This window comes from Callithrix jacchus, chromosome 14 (genome assembly GCF_049354715.1).
Source record: "Callithrix jacchus isolate 240 chromosome 14, calJac240_pri, whole genome shotgun sequence".
In the NCBI taxonomy this organism is placed as follows: Eukaryota; Metazoa; Chordata; class Mammalia; order Primates; family Cebidae; genus Callithrix; species Callithrix jacchus.
In genome coordinates, this window is record NC_133515.1 from 91,839,927 (window position 1) to 91,857,489 (window position 17,563).

At 47.9% G+C, this 17,563-nt stretch overlaps 1 protein-coding gene across 4 annotated transcripts in view; it reads right to left on the bottom strand.

Moving 5' to 3' along the window:
- KLHL29 (kelch like family member 29) overlaps nt 1–7,231 on the bottom strand; it is a 316,146-nt gene extending 308,915 nt beyond the window's left edge. For 2 of the 4 annotated variants that reach the window (XM_078349879.1, XM_035273093.3), the window contains exon 1: nt 6,629–6,681. The gene's annotated coding sequence lies outside the window, so the exon portion shown is untranslated. Of the gene's footprint in view, nt 1–6,628 lie in introns of all 4 variants that reach the window. The other 2 variants (XM_078349878.1, XM_035273092.3) reach the window with 2 other exon arrangements.
- Between the last annotated feature and the right edge of the window lie 10,332 nt (nt 7,232–17,563).

Consider the following 17,563-nt stretch of genomic DNA (forward strand, 5'->3'; position numbering starts at 1 on the left):
TAGTGTTTCTGCATGAATCCCGAACCCTTTCTATGTTGTTTTTATTCTTGGATTGGCTATTTATTTACTACGTTGGCCTTTCAAGAGGGAAACAGATGCCATTCAAACACCTAAAAGTTTTTCTCATTAACTTTCCAGAAACCACAGTAAATGGAAAAATCCAAAAAGTATCATGAATGTTGGTCAGACTTGATTAATATTGTTGTTTAAACTCAAATTCCTTCCAATAGATTTATTTTACATAAAATGTTCATTATTATAGACAACACAGTACCTGGTATAGGCAGTGTGAAGTGTGCAGACGCATGGGAGAAAACAAAGACACAGGTGCACGTGCACATACGAATAGGCGTGTGTGTGCAGAAAGGAAAACACAGACTGGTAGCTGAGGGATCTGTGTTCAAACCCAGCTGAACAACGTGGCTAGGTTTGTGGCCTTGGGCCAGTTGATTACCTCTGAGCCTCATCTTCATTTGTAAAATGTGGATAATCCCTACCTCGCAGCATTGATATGAGGATTAGAGATAATATATGTAAAGTACTCGGATATAGTGAGCAGCCATAACTGGAAGCTATTATTATTATATTATTGGGGCTTAATAAAGGTTTGGTGATTGAATAATAGGTAGATTAGCTGACCTCAAAAATCCACATCAACTCTAAAATTATGATACTAAAGATGGAATTAAAAGTTCACACATCAAATCAACTCAAGGGTATTTTTAACTATTGGAATTGTGATGCAAATCTCTTATGCTTTTCATAATAAGTATTGACAGCCGGACTCACAGAATACAATGTACATACATGTCCTGGCATATGATGGAAACATTTATGACTGAAATTGAACAGGATCGGCATCTACGGTTTCTGAGGTCTCTAGGGGTTGCTGCCTGTCTCTTCTTCCACAGCGATTTCTCCTAAGCCCTCTTCCTAGAGCACTTGCCCAGGCCACTGTGATGGAGGTTTAGGGAGGTTATGTCTTTTCACCCTCACAACCACCCTAGATAGCCATTATTGCTCTTTCCAATTTCATGAAAGAAAACTGAGGCTGAGTGAAATTCAGGATCTTTTCAAGGTCACACAGCTAGGAGGCACTGGAGACAAAAGCTGATGTTTCTAATCCCTCTGCAATAACACTGCAACTAGGGCAAGCCCCCAAAGCAAAGCGCAAGATCAGAGAGGCTTGGGAGGAAATGCACGCACAGAAAAGGAAGAACAAATGTCAGTAACATCTACTGCATTCTTGATTGGAGAGTATTCTGTTTGACTGTATTCTCACGAAGTCTCTTCAATAGAAAACCTATGTAATTTGTTAGTGTTAAAAATCAAAATAACAGCAATTCCACTTCTGGATATAGACCCAGAAGCACTGAAAGCAGGATATCTAACACTCCTATTCACAGCAGCATTATTCCCAGGAGCTCAAACATGGAAGCAACCCAAATCTCCATCAGCAGATGAATGGATAAACAAAATGCAGCCTACACGTGCAATGGAATATTATTCAACCTTAAAAAGGAAGGAAATCCTGTCCCATGCCACGAGATGTGATAAACTTTGAAGACATCATGCTAAGTATAACAAGCCAGTCACAAAAGGACGAACGTGGATGATTCCACTTACATGAGGGATCTAAAGTAGTTAAATATATAAGCAGAAAGTAGAATGCTGCCTGAGGGAGGTGGGAATGGGGAGCTGGTGTTTAATGGGTATAGACTTTCAGTTCTGCAAGATGAAGAGTTCCGGAGCCTGCTTGCACAACAATGTGAATGCTACAAATGCAGTTAAAAATGGTAAAGATGGTACATTTTATGTGTTTTTAAACCATGGTTCAATGAAAGAAAGTGACAACATGTATTTGTATATGCATATGTGTGTATGTATGTATCTCCTTAAAATGGTCAATGATTTAAAAATTTTTAAATGTCAAAAACCTACCAATTATAAAAATAGACACCTGTGAGGCCAAAGGCAGCCTGTAAATGTCCTGAAAGCTGTCTTTTTTGCTCACACTGGATTCCCAGCCACAACCATGCTCGGCGTTCTTGTTCCAGCTTGTGAGTCATCATCTGCTGCTGCACAGTCGAGAGTCTCTGAACTACTTGAATTTCATGCAGATACCCTCTCGCATGGAAAATGAGAACTCTTCCCCTTTCTACCCTAATGGTGGAAATGCTCCCAAACGATAAAATTGATTTCACAAAGAATCCTGTTGCTACTTCCAGTGATCGACTTGCCTCATCTTAATCGGCAGCTGCAGTTTTCCTGTTTTCAAGTGGTCTCCTTGAAGAAAGTACAGGCTGCATTTCTGACCTCGTACTGTGGGAGAATGAATCTGTGGCTGTTATAGGAAGAACCACAGAGTTTGCTTTCAGGGTGGGCCTGATCTCAGCATTTTTGATCTCAGGTGCAGGTAAAGAATTTGGAGACATCTTTCCTTCTTAACCAAAATTAAGACCATTTTCTAAGGTAAAATATACTTCAGATGAAAGTACATTCCAGGGATCATGCTACCTAATTTTTTAGCATATCAGGAGATGACCCCAAATTACTTAAGAAATAAAAACTGTCTTCTACAGAAACTACATATATTCCACCAACTTCCAAACATCTGCGTGGATATATATCTAGCAGAGTGAAAGATACTAAGATAGGCCTGGGAAACATATGATTTATCTGTTTACAAATACACCCCCCCCCCCGCCACCTTTTTTTTTCGAGACTGGGTCTTGCTCTGTCACTTAGTGCAGCGGCGCAACCACGGCTCACTGCAGACTTGACTTCCTGGGTTCCAGCGGTCCTCCCATCCACTAATACATTTCTTGTTCTCCAGTCCTCTTATACAGTAACTGGCTTGGTTTATCCTCATTCAGCACAATTAAGGGCCGGATTTCTTATTCATGATGTTTCTTCCTCCTCCTACCCCCAAGTAGGCACTTAGTTGACTGATTATAGAATCACAAAGTTGGTTATAATTCCATTTCTTCATCTGACTTTGAACTTAAGTGTTCCAATTACTTTGCCTGATCCTAATAAGTCAGGAGCGTGCTAATGCTTGCCTTGATATTTCTGAAATATACAGGGTTGTGATTAGCATGGGATTGCATCATTAGAAAGCTCAGTTGAAAGCGGGTGAGCAAAATCATCACTCGCATTTAAGTAAAACTGCCTGTTCAGTGGACTTACAATGTTACTATGATCCTAGGGGCACTATATGCTGTGACTAAACATACACTGTATTTGGAAAATCCTCTGCTGTTCCAAAACCTTCTGGTTTAGACTACTATTAGAAAAGATCCTAGGGCACACCTGCTCTAATATAGTCGTTAAGTCTCTCCAAGCCAGATACAACCGATGACACAAAGAATCCCTAAACCGTAACAGTACTGGGCTTAAAGAAAAAACAAAACAAAAAAAAACCCCCCAAAAAACAAACAAACAAACAAACAAAAAAACCAAGAAGCAGAATGAAAAAAAGGAAGGAAGGAAAAACTTTACTTAGTTCTGCTGGACTAAATGGATGTGTCCTGGCCAAAAAGTGAGAAAGCTTTATGGTAAGCCTGCTGAAAGAAAAAAACCCAAAAAACCCATGTACACATATATACCAAATGAGATGCTAAAAAATGTCATTAGTATTAGGGGTGCTACTTGAGTCAATTAAAAAATTAACGCTTTTATATCTGTATGTAGCTGGGAATAGTGTAGGCTTTTAGAAACTAGCAGGAAAAAGGAAATACTTTAAACTAGGAATGGTTTGTAGTCAAATCCATTGATAAAAGAAAGAAATAAAAAGATGGCACAACTAAAATTGATGCCAAAGATTTATAAGGTTGACTAAATAAACTAACATGAATGGATCACCATGGAAATGCATGAATATTGAAATAGGCAAGATTTGAATAGACTAATGATGTGCCTCACTTAAACTGACAGGTGTTGATAACAACGGTGACACTCAATCCACACCAACAGCCACACTCCCAACATGTTTATTCCTAGAAAACAGGCTGGATTTAAAGGTTCCTTTGGTAATAGTTTATAAGCAAAATGCATTTTCCAGTCTTAAAGGGACTGACTCAATTCTCATCTACTTGAAAAACAAAAAAGGTTTTTATCCATTTGTTCCTAGATATGAGGAGCTGCAGTTAGCAGAACTCATTCTCCTGGGCTCGACTAGTCTTTGTTTCAATAAACCTCTCACAAACCTGAATTCTCAGCAAACCTGAATTCTCAGTCTCCCATGTTCTCCCACGCTGAGTACTTGAAGTATGACCACCACTCATTAGAAACATAATTAAAAAGACATAACACTAGATCCCCACCCCCCATCACATTCAGATGAAAACCAATAACCCTTAATCTATTTGTTACCATGGCTACCATAGGATATTTTATTTCAGTAAAACTCTAGGTATTTCGTTTGGATTGCTGCTTGCAAATGAAAGTTGGAGACCTATACGTTTCCACAACCGCACTAGAAATGGAGAGACTGAAGAGAAAAAAAATGTTTTTCTTAGTCATAGGCAAGTATGGTTTATGTTTGTGCAGAAAGTTATTAAAATAGGTTAGATGCATCAGCTCATAAACCAATTTAAATGCCATTAAATTCATATAGAGTTTAAAGGCACATGTGCTAGTAAATCCCTGATTTATAGCAGGGTGACAAATCAAGTGCACTCCAGCTCAATGTATGGGACGGAGACTATTCATCAGTAGCCCACAGCTACATACCTGTATAAACACCTAGACTATGGGCTAATCAGATAACATGCATGCCAACCAGCCTTTAAAGTATACACTTGTGCATACTGGACATGTTTTCTCTAAGTGTCAGAATGAACAATCTATAAAATTGTTCATTCTCCTCCCTCACAAAAAAATTAAAAAGCTCTTACACCTTTCTTCCATTAAAAAAAAAAATCAGAAATGAGGTGGGCTAAGTCTGCGGTCATTCATCCAAAAATGAAGTAATTCCTTAAACCTGCCCTCCCAGGGCTGAGTAAGACCACACGGCAAGGAAGAAACTCTGTAGTGACTAGACAGATGACTTTAAAGAGACTGAAACTAGGATGAATACATCTGTAACCAGGACAGATCTGTCACTGCAAGAGGAGTCCGAATCCCGGAGCTGCTGGACTGGAGAGAGGCCGGAACCTGCAGCAGCATCGGGACCAGGATGCCGCTGAGCTGCCGAAGTGGAAGTTTCCCGGGCAGCAGCAGCAGCAGCTCAGCGTCCTCCACGGTCTGGTCCCTCCAGCGCGGAGGTCTCACCTAATGCTACAAAAATACCTGCGTCCACGAGTCCCCCGGGGCGCGCCGTGGCGCAAGCACGGTAGGGAGGGAGAACGTTTGCAGAGCGGCAGGGATGGCAGCAGCGGTGGTGGCGGCAGTTCCTCACCCATCAGCATCCCTGGGGGCCCGCTTGAGGAGGGCCCGCCAATGGACCGCGTCTGCCTCTTGGTTCCAGAGCCCTGGGACCACAACTGGCTTCTCAGCGGGCGGACCCAGGCATCCAAGACTTGCGCGCGGCCGCCACCCCCTCCTCCGAGACGGCTGGCCGCAGGCAGGCAGCGCGTCCCTGCTTTCCCCAGCCAACGCAGAGGCAACCTGCCCTGGGAGCCGCCTCCGACTACCCCGGCTCCCAGCCCCGCACTACAGCCCCGGGCGGGCACGTCCGTCCCGGCCTGGGGCCGACGCTGCACAGCGCGGGCACCCGCGCGGCGACCGCAGATAAACCCTCGCACTCTCAGCCCGCTCCAGGCCACAGAGACCGAGACATGAGCCCTCAGCTCCCCGCGGACATCGGGGCGCGCGTTCACACTCGCACACTACACATTTGCGGGTCCACCCTGTCCCACACATAAACAACCCTCCCCCCCCACACCACCTTCTGGCCCCTTCGTCATCCCCGTGAGCTCCCCTTTCCGCGCCGCCCCCCAACACGCTGGCGCCCACAAGGTGTCAAGGGAAGTGTGAGTGTGTGAGGGGGAGGCGGGTGTCACAAGGTCTGTGCCGGTTCCCTCCCGACGGGTTTCGAGCTCCTCTACCTCGAAAGTTACTTGGGATTGAGTGAAGAGACCAGTCCCCCAATGCGGGATCAGAGGACTCCAGGGGCAGAAACCCCCAACCTGGCTTCTCGCCGCACAGAGGCGCGCACCTCTCCGAAGGGCAGTGCGCGCGGCCGCCCCTGGGGGCCAGCTCTCCGGAGCCTCCAGGCCCCTTGCCCGTCCGGGGCCCTGGGCTGCTCAGGCAAACGTGGCCTGGAGAGGGGCACGCGCCGCCGGGCCCAGCAAGGGGGCTGCCCCGGCTGGGGGGTCACACTCGCCTCCAGCACCTCCCACCACCGCAACAGGGGCCCCCAGCAGCCCCGGTGCATGCACACCCGGGGGCAGGAAGTTTTTTCCCCCCTTTTTTCCCCCTGGAGCAGCGCAGGCGCAAGGGCTCCTGCAGACTGCGAGTCCAAACGCGGGAGGCTCCTGTCGTCGCCGCCGCCGCCGCCAGAGCCGAGCCCAGCGTTCTGGGTTCCGGCACCGCTCCCACTGCCGGCCCGGCCCCGAGCGGCGGCGGCCAGGACCTGGGTCTCCGGCGCCGCCTTCGAGGCGCTCCAGCCCGGCCCGGCTCTTACCTCCGGCCGCGCCGCTCCGGCCCCGGCCCGACGCGCAGAGAGCCCGGGGTCGCCGGTGGGCGCAGGAGGGCTGATGGAGAGCGGACGGCGCCGGGTAGCGGTGGCTGGGGCCGCTCGGGTCCTGGCCGGAGGAAACGGATCCAGGTCCTCCTCCTCCTCCTCGCGTTCCTGCTCTCCGCCTTCTCCCCGCGTTCCTCCTCCTCCTCCTCCGCCGCCGCCGCCGCCGCCTCCCGGCAGCCCAGGAAGGATGCCCGGGAGAGGGAAGTCGGTCCTTCTGCCTGTCAGCCTGTGCGGCTATGCGCGGTGCAGCGCGGCTCTCATCGAGGCGGCGGCGGCGGCGGCGGCTCCGGCAGCATCGCCCCCGCCCTCTCCCCGCAGCCGCGGCGGCCGCGGGGCTGGGGCTGGCTCCCGGCTCGCGGCTCGGGCTCCGGGCGGGGGCTGCGCTCAGGCGCGGCGGCCGCCGGGGCTGCGGACAGGCGCTGCGGAGACGGGGCCGGGGCTGGGGCTGGAGCTGCGGCGAGATCCGCGGTGGCGGGGACGGCGGCGGCGGCGGCGCGGGGGCTGGCGCGGCCGCGGCGCGGGGACCATGCTCCCTTCTGGCTCGCTCCGCTCCGGGTACCGTCTGCTTTAGCTGCGAGGGAGGCGGGCTTCGGCGCGCAGCCAGGGGCGGGCGGAGCCAATCACGGGCGCCCAAGTGGGCGGGGGTGGCGGGCGGGGGAGGCGGGGCCCCCGGCCCGGCCCGGCCCGGCCCGGCCCGGTCCGGCCCCGTGCGCTGCTCCTCCGGCCCGAGGGATCCCGGGCCGTCGCGCGCCCGGTCCGGGGCGGAGTGCTCGCGGGTGCGTCCCTCAGTTCGTCCGCCTCCCCCGCCCCCCGCAGTGGCCCCCGGCTCGCCTGGCTCCGCGGACGCGCCTGGCAGACGCACGGCGCGTGGCACGGGCTGCTCCGCCGCGGCCTTCTGGGGCTGCTGGCCAGGGGTTGGGGGACCAGGACCGAGGCGAGCTCCCCGTCTGTTGCCAACACCTGAGGAAACCTGCGGAAAAGTTTGAGAAGGAAAAAGTCCAGTCGTCTTTCAGCTTCCGCCCTCTCTGTGACACTCCAGCCTTGGAAAGGAGCAGGAATTATCCACATTCTGAAGGATCAGGTTTAGCCGTGCACATCGTGTCCTCCAGCCCTCTGAGTCTGCCCTGCCTCTCCTCGAGGCGCGCGAACTTTTCTGTTCACTCTGACCCTTAGGAATCCACGTAGCCTTCTCTGTTTAACAGCCCGACCAGCCTTTGATGTCGACACCGACTCCCCACCCCCACCACAGCTTGCTGGCTCTCACACTGTCTACACAGACCCTAACTGCTAACCCTCAAAGAAGGGATTTGGCCGGAGGCATGTGCGACTCCCAGTGAGGGCTTTTCCATTATGCCAGAATATTTCACTCTGGGCACAGTCCTCTCCACCCCTGACCGCTCTCCTGATCTGGTTTTTATTCCCTGACCTCTCTCTCATCCCCTACCTCCCCTTCACCTGGTTTTGAGTTTCAGAGGAAATGTCTGTATTCACCCCCCTCCTCCATCCCTGCCTGAATGTAAAGGCTTGAGGGCCCCATCCTCATCCTTCACCCTCCCTTCTCTCCCCCAGGTAAAGGCCTGAGGCCTGAGGCCTGGCTAGAAATTGGGGAGAGGGTGCGGTGGGTAGTGTAGGGAGCTGGCTGTGGTAGCCCCCGCTGGGAGAAGTTGGCCTGGGAAGGGCTTTGCCAGTCCCTGCCCCCATCTGCCAGGGCCAGGGAGGACTGAGTCGCTAAATCCCTTCCTCTCAGCTCCCCCCTGTGATGTCTGATTCAGGCCTCTGCTCTCCTTGGCTGTAAACTCAGCGCACGGATTGTGTCTTCTTTAATATCTTGTAGGAAGCAGAGTACAGTGTCGTGGCTGATAAATAATAAATAATAATAATCTACTGAGGGTAGCAGGAGCACTGTCAGAAACGGAATGAGGACGCCGGGGAAATGGCCCACTGGTGTCAGAGTAACTGCATTTCCTGAAAAAAACATCGAAGTTTGTGTGTGTGAAGCCTGGAGCTCAGGGGAGGGGACAGACCAAAGCACTTCAGGGAGGAAGCCACCCTTTATGAGGGAGACAGCCAGGAAAACTGACATGTCCTTAAGAGAGGGTGACAGAGGTGCCGCCATTGGGAGTGGGGTGAGGGGGAGAAAAGCTCCCCAAGGGTCCTCAGACAACACCTGAAGGTGATTGATAGCGTTGGTTTGAGTACTATGCTCTTAAAATGGTGACTGAAAAGTGATAGAAGAGTAATAGGTAGCAAAATGGAAAAAAAGAGGGATTTCTTGGGATTTAAAATTGATACACAGGCCTGCTCAATGCAAAGAGAAGGAGAACAAAGCCACAGGCCTGTGTCTGTTCATCCACGCTGTAGGAAGCTGTCCTCTGAGATAATCTCCATGGATCCACCGACTGTCAACATGCAGAAGTCCACCGAGCCGCGTTCTGGAGTAGCGCCCTGTGACAGCTGCAGGCATTATGGAAACGTGGCCAAGGTTTGCAGGGCCTGGGACAGGTTAAGATCTGGGAATGTGAGACACTCACAGTGTCTTACAGATGATTTTGAATGATCCTCAAATGAAAAAAGAAAATAAGCACTCCAAGAATCCTTCTTCAGCTGCCTCTCCAGTTGAAGGAGAAAGAATACTCCCAGTTTCCTTGCTGGCCTGATCACAAAAGAGAGCTGTGCTGAGTCCTCATCCAGAGGAGGACCTCCTCGGGCAGTGGTGGTCCGAAGGGCACTGGTTCTGGAGCACTGCAAATTCTTCAGGGCTGGAGTTTGGTAAGAGCTCACCAGGGGAGCCAGTTTGTTAGGGAGAATGAGAAAAGTGGTGTGAATTAGACTCCCAGTGGGCTTGTCTACCTTGTCCTCACCCATCTTCCTTTTATCCCTCAGAGCCTAAATGCAAATAAGAATTTCCAGAGTTGAATACCAAGGCCTTCCTCGTCATTGATGTTCTGCCCTGCTGGGAGCTGTTCAGTGTGGACATGGCCATTTATGAAGGGTCTGTGCAGGTCTATACCTGAGCTCCATTTCACCTGGAATGCTGTTGCTCACCTGATCTCTTCCAGCACATGTAGCATCTTGGCAACATAAACTGGATTTGCGCTGTGTCAGTGTCTCCTCTCTGTCTCTACATTGATCTTGCTGGTGTCTGAGATCTTTTCTGGGTCATTCTTTGCCCTGTGGTCCATGGGATGGGTCCCCCGATTGGCACAGATTTCTATGTTTGGTTCATGGGACCCAGGAGTTGTGCCCAGGAACCTCTTCCGCCATGGTCAAAGATTTCTCCGTGAAGCACAGGATGGGCTCTGTGGTGTGTACTCCAAAGCTAATCCTCCCTGCCCTGAGCCCCAGCTGGGCACTGGGATCAGGACTAATGTGTACACTCCAAGCAGACGGGTAGTGAAGGAGCGGACTCATAGTGCATAGGGAAGTGGACTGGAATGCTCCAGAACATCCATTCCCCTCTCAGATCACAGACCATTATCTGTGTGGCCAATCAGAATGGGACTTGTGCTGGAAAGGCCACTGTCATCTAAGGAGGAACCAGAGGAAGTCTCATCAGGACCACTTGGGGTACCACATAAACCCACAGTGGCCAAGGTGGGCTTCTGCCCTTATTTGTGTTTATAATAATAGCCACAACAAAAGGACCATTTGCCCAGTGGCTACTACGTGTCAGGCATCGTACCAAGAACTCTACCCATGGTGTCTTGTTAATCATCACAGAAACTCGTGGAATTGGTATTATCAGCCCCCAAAACTGAGTTCCAGAGAGGGTGGATGAGCTCCTACAATCACATGGTAAGTGACGGTGCTGTCATTTGAGCCCAGTTGCCCTGAAGCCTCTGTTCTTTTTACCATACCAAACGCACAAATGCAGTTTCTTTTGACATTAGCCCAGTGCTTTTCCCTTGGAGTACACACAGTGGATGCTGATTTTTGCCTTTATCAGCAAAAGTCTCTATCCCAGACACATAACCGGAGACCAGTCTTAGTACAGAGAGCACTAATGTAGGAGAAGGGCACGGGTCCCTTTGATTACTGAACAGGCAGGTCACTTGGAAGAGTGGAAGCCTCATCAGAAACCCTTGGGTTTGACAGGACATCTATTTCCGGGAGCACAGAGGGTGTAAACAGAGCAGCTGCCAGCCTGTCCTGGTTGGTGTTTTGTGTTTGCTGGTTTTTTTTTTTTTTTTAAAAACATTATGCTCTATTAAAACCACCTCCATTTGGCATCAAAAGCATTAATATATCCTACATATGGCTCTGTCCCTCCAGTGGTTAATCAATCCATAAAAATCTATTTAGCACCTACTGTGTGTCCAGCATTTCAACCCCACCACGTCGATTAAAGCAGGAAATAAGGAGTCACAGCTGCCAAATTTTCACCATGGCCACCCTGCTCTGTGATGTGTCACGAAGGCACGTGCCAATCATGCAATCAGCCATTTACTGAGAACCTGCTCTGTTGCTCAGCTCTGTGCTGGCAACTCTCAGGAAGACAGGGAAGGTGTAAGATGGCTCGTACTGCAATCATTTTTACCCTGCCTCTTTTCCAAAAAGTGGGCGAGGTTTCCTAATACAATTCTTGGCTTTTGTTCTCGACAAGGATTAAGGTAATAGCAGTTGTTATCAATAAATATAACTTAGTGCTCACCTGTGGGAAAAAGATTCTCAGGTGTTGTGGGATTAAGGGGACAATTCCCTAAGAGCTAGGCTGGTCAGGATGGCTTCCTGGAGGAGGAAGGTGTAAGACTGGACCTGAAGAGAAGGCAATTTCTGTGGCAGGCAGAGGGAGCCCAGACCAGGCAGAGGGGAAGGCAGAGGACAGGAGGGCAGAGGGAGGATTGCTGGATTGGAGGACTCATTACCATGTACTTGTTTCTAAAACATGACTTGTTAAGTCATTTCCTTCGGGTGAAAGTGAAAGTGTATTTCCCTTTTCCCCCCCAAATCAGTAAAATATTAGATTGTAAGAGTCAGAATGAAACCAGCGGTGTCTTTTTTTGGCGTTCTCAATGGCAAGAATTCAGCACCTTTTTTTAGTACCACTTGTTTGCAGGTGGCAGGAGTGCTAATTAGATGGAGCCACTAACAATTTTCCTGGGTGGCTCTGACTCCCAAACTGACATGAGACATTGCTTGGGTGTTTTAAGAGAGAGAGCGGCTTCCACCCTCTCCATTGGTAATGGAATTTGTCATCTGTGGTGTCTGGAGAAATGGACTGAGTAGTTGCTCAGTATACATTTATTGATTATTAAATTGTTGACCGTGATCAAAGTTTCTTTTTTGATCTGAAAACTTTTTCAATGTTTAAGAAGGGGGTCAGTGTTTCTCTATGACAGATTGTTAAAAATAAGGCCCAGATGATTGTTAGGATAGATTGCAAGGAAAATTTAGTTTGAATTTTAGAGTGCTTTTTCACTCCCTGAAGCATGTTCACTAATGATAAAATTCAGGAGACTTTTTTTTTTTTTTTTGAGACAGAGTCTCGCTCTTATCACCCAGGCTGGAGTGCAGTGGCACAATCTCAGTTCACTGCAACCTCTACCTTCCAGGTTCCAGCAATTCTCCCGCCTCAGCCTCCCACATAGCTGTGACTATAGGCATGCAGCATCATGCCAGCTAATTTTTATTTTTAGTGGAGATGAGGTTTATCCATGTTGGCCAGGCTGGTCTCAAACTTCTGACCTCAAGTGATCTGCCTGCCTGTGCCTCCCAAAGTGCTGGGATTACAGGCATGAGCCACCAGGCCAGGCCAAAATTCAGTAGACTTTTGAGAGGATTGAGCCTTGGTAGTTCTTGGCATAAATGTATTTTTGAGTCATTTTTAAGAAAAAAAGAGATAAAGGTCCCACCTACCTCCTGTTCAACTCTAGAATCCACCAGTGCCACTGTTACCATCTCCCTCTGGGTTTTCAGTAGGACTTATGGCCAGTATCAGGCTTGAGAATATGGTCATTTTGGAGCCCCCAGTCAGGCCAGAGGAAGGCCAGTGACCCACCCAGCACAGATGGTGACTGCTCTGCCTTGACTGTCCCCAGGACAGGGACCCTTCACTGTCCTCTGCCCTCTGCTGGGACCCAGGCAGCCTGAGAGGGGACCTAGTCCACATGGGCTACACGGGGGAGTCTTGGCAGCGAATCTCATTTTCACCAGCAATTTACTGAACAGGCCTGGGTCCAGGGCTCTGTCTCAGGAGTTACTGGTGATCTCCATACCCCCACAGCCGAAGTAGCCTGTGACGGTCACAAGTAAATGGCAGCCTTTCCTCCAAGGCACAGATTTTCTACTCTCCCTGCAGATGGAAGTGTTGGGTGTCAAGTTTCATGCAGCCTCAGGGTTTGAGATTAACCTCGGTGAAGTATCTAGTGTTTTCAGCTATTTCGGGTCCCCTGGACTATGTAAATCCACATCTCCTCTTCATGTTCATTCCAACCAGAATCTGTGAAGCTGCACACATTTTCTCTGCAGGGGAGTCCAGGAGGAAACATTTGTGAGACCACACCCAGTGGAAACATGAATGTCAACAGCATTGCTGAGGCTCTGTGCCCAGGGAACAGAGGGTGACAAGGAAGTGATGATTTCACCAGGGTACCTGCCGAATATTTACTGAGGGTCTTAAAAATAGCCGAAAGTCTGTGATACAAGCTACCATCTAGTCCAGGTGCACCTTACTGTAAAAAAATATGATATATGAAAATTCAAAATTGTAAAGCAGAAGGATTTTCTACTTTGCATCACAAAAGGATGCATGGGCTTCCCTTGAGTGAACCTATTCCCTTGTATACTTAATCTGCGGCTGATTTACTGGAAATTCGGTTCACTTCCAACTGGTCAGAAACACACTAATTTATTTTCATTCATTTAAGATGTATCTCCTACCTACTTGCAAGAGGCCTTGAGCAACTCACAGGTTAAAACATGGGACAAAAGAAGCCTTTTAGGAATGAAACAGAACAGACAGGTGATGAGGTAGAGGCCTCAGGCATTCACGATGAAAGGTTTGCCACAATTAGGCTCTAAAGAAAATAGTGCAAGTATGCCCGGTTACCTGACCGTATAAAGGAAGGAACCTTTCTATCAGGTTATAAAATGTTTTGAATAGTAACTGCTTAAAAATCAGAGGCTATTATAAATGGAAGAATGTAGTATTGTTGAGATAAAAGGTTTCTCTTCCAGACTTTTGGAAACAAATGTTAACTGTGGAAAAGTATTACACTGAAGACCAGTTATGTTAACATTTTTCACTACTCTCAAACCTTAACAAAATATTTACAGGACAATTTTCGCCAAAAAATTTCAATCCTTTGTAGATTCATTTGTTGCAGATTCAGGGAAATGATTGCAAATCAGACACATTTCCTTTAGGTGGCCGTGAAGTTTCCTAGAATGCAACAAGTATCTTCTAGTTAAACTCTAAACCCTCAATAATGTTGATATGGCTTCAGGACAGTTTCAAAATTAGTCAGAGAGTTCTGGCTAATGTAAAATTTCACTAGATACATCCAGAATTTAAATATGAGAGGTTTAGAAAATAAGCAGGTTTAGATAAGAGTCAGAACAAGATTTAAAATCTAAGATATTTCTATACCAATCTACTGGTAAATTCTGTTTTTGTTTTTTGAGAGACAGAGTTTCACTCTGTGGCCAGCCTGGAGTGCAGTGGTGCGATCTCAGCTCACTGCAAACTCTGCCTCCAGGTACAGGCGATTTTCGTGCCTCACCCTTCCGAGTAGCTGGGATTACAGGAGTGTGCCACCACACCCGGCTAATTTTTAATACAGACAGGGTTTCTCCGTGTTGACCAGGCTGGTCTCGAACTGCTGGCCTCAAGTGATCCACCTGACTCGGCCTCCCAAAATCTGGGATTACAGGTGTGAGGCACTGCGCCCGGCAGTCTACAGGTAAATTCAATTTAACTGGATTTGAGATTTTTAAAAGGGTGCAGCTATGACTTAACCATTATAATCAAGGCCAGTTTTAGTGGGAATCAAAATTGTCATGTGGCAGTTAATGTGTATGTGTTATTCAAAAGCATGGAACGGTTAGTCGGAACAACAGTGCATGAAATAATGATGTACAGGCCGGGTGCAGTGGCTTACACCTGTAATCCCAGCACTTTCGGAGGCCGAGGAGGGTGGATCGCAATGTCAAGAGATTGAGACCATCCTGGCCAACAAGGTGAAACCCATTTAAAAAAAAAAAATACTGAGGTACAAATGATGACAATGTCAGCAAACGTGGACATTAGTTCAGCACTTAATATGCAACAGATAGTGTTTAAAACTCTAATTTTCTTCTTTCTTTTTAACTAGTAACATTTTAAAATATCACATATAATTAAAATATGTGATATTTTAAAATGTAAATATGTACATATTTAAATATGTAAAAATTTTTATACAGACACGCAGAAGGAGGGAGTCTGGCTAGATGAAGGTTACAGCTTCATCTGTATCGAAACCAGAGTGGAAGTTGAACAGTGCCTTGCACTGTAAGCTCCGGGCATTCCTAGATGATGGTTGTATCTTGCATGCTTCTAAAGTCTGACCTAAAGGAGACTGAAAGGTAAGATTAGAATGAATGAAAGAAACCCAACTCTATTAGTCATCTATTGCTGTCTATCAAATTAACCCAAAATTTACCAGCTTAAAACAAACAAGATTTATTACTGCACACACTATCTGAGGGTCAGGAATCCAAGAGCCATGTGGCTGGGTGGTCCCGGCTATGTGTTTCTCACAAAGTTGCAGTCAGACATCAGCTGGGGCCATAGTCATCTCGAGGGTCTACTGGGGCTTGTGGATTTACTGCCAAGTTCACTTGCATGGCTGTTGGCTGGAGGCCTCAGTTCTTTGCCATGTGGCTCTCTTTCCAGAGCTACCTGGTTCCTGCCTGAGCAGCAAGTGATGAAAAAGGGCGAGAGTATGACAGAGCAAGAGAGCGAGCCCAGTCGTGACTGATCACACGATTGACCCTGGTTTACTGTAAGAGAGAACATAGGCTGTGAACACCAGAAGGTGGGGATCATTGGATGCCATCTTGGAGGCTGGCTACTTCAACAGTCATCTAAGATTCCATGATTTCTAGACAATGGAAGGATGACAGGATGTATTTCCCAGATTTCAGGAATTCAGGCTTCTGATGCTCCCCAAGAAATCAGAGGACATGAGACTCCAAAAAGAAGAGAGATGGCTCAAGAAGGTGGGAGAGCTCCTTGTAGAATTCTAAATGTGTAAATTGCCAGTGCTCTTGAAGAAATAGTAAGGTGGGAAGGGGTGCTGATGAGACCAGGGCAGCTCCTGGAGAAGCTCAACTTTGAGTCGAGCTGGCAAAAGGGAACAAGGAGCGTAGATGTAGCAGAGTCACACAAACCTAGTTTGCTAATTAGGTCGAATTAATGAAGACAGTAAAATTGTAAGGATAACAACAATCAAAAAAAGCTTTCCTTTTTTGACATGGGCAGAAAATCAAGAAAGGAACTGCGCTGCGATTGTGGTCAGTTTCTATGGGGCCAACTTTTCCCAGCTGCCACTATGTAGTGGGAGGTGCTGAGTACACAAAGGAAAGGTCACTGCCCTCAAGGGTCTCCCAGTCAAATGCAAAATGCCATTCAGCATAATCAATACCATAATAACATTCCAGCCAGGAAGGTCGGGGACACTAGGAAAGACTCTGCAGTGCTACCTGGGGCAGGTGGGTCAGGGAGGGCTTGGCTGAAGAGATTACACTTGAACCGAGTTACAAAGGATCAGCAGGAATTTGCCAAGTGAACCAAAAAAGAAAGGGCAGAGAAAAAGGACACACCCAGCACAGAGGTGTGAAGCAGCCTGGCAGGATGGGGGAGCTGCTAGTGTTTTATATGATTGGAGCAAGGTGGAGGTGCAAACAGGGCTGGGGATCACTGTGAAACCCACTTCACAAGGCCTTGGGTGCCTGAACTGGGAGTGGACAGGGCAGTGTTGGTCAAAATGGGGTCTTACATCAGAATCTCCTGGGAGGCTTGTGAAAATGTGGCTTCTTAAGCCTTATCTTAGGTCCATATGGGCAGGCTGCTCAGCATAACTCTCTTTTCTTCCTGAGCTTGACTACATTTCCCAGCATCCTTTGGAGTGAGACTACATCTCCCAGCATCCTTGCAGTTAGACTATTTCCTAGCCTCCTTTGCAGGTAGGTGCACTCATGTGACTGAGATCTAGCCAATTGAATGTGAATGAAACTAATGCTTGCCATTTCCAGACTTGAGGCATTAAAATGCCCCACAGCTTCTCCATGCACTTTTCCTTCTCTTTATGTTTTTGCACAGGGATATTGGAAGCCCCATGTTGAAAGTGGCAGAGCAACAAAAATTGAGGAAACCCTGAATCCCTGAATTATTATTTGGAGATGACCCCTCACTGATCCAGAACACTCATAGTGGGGCTTTAGGAGAATGAGAAATTCTATCATGTTTGAGACTTTGTACATCTTTGGACTTAACAGCTAGTTTTAACCTGGCTAACATGGCAATTGACAGCCTCTGAGAGAACATTTGGAGGATCTGCTTTTTTAACAAGTAACCCAGGGGAGTTCGAGGATCACTGCTGAAAGCCAAGAGGAGCCAGCTACACAAGGGTTTAATGCTGACCAAGGAACAGCATGCTATTTGCATTTTAGAACGACAGCGAGGGAGCGGAACTCTGCTCCCTTCTTCTTTGCCAAGGAGAACAATATACTGACTCAAAAGAAAACTTCGGTAAGAGAATATTGAAGCTCTAGATGAGTAAAGAGATTCTAACCGCACCAAGCTGCCGTAAATGAGCTCAAGTCTCTTGGCCAGGACAAATTACACTCTAGGGAGTAGAGAGAACTTGCCTCTGAAGCTGTAAAGCCTCTGCT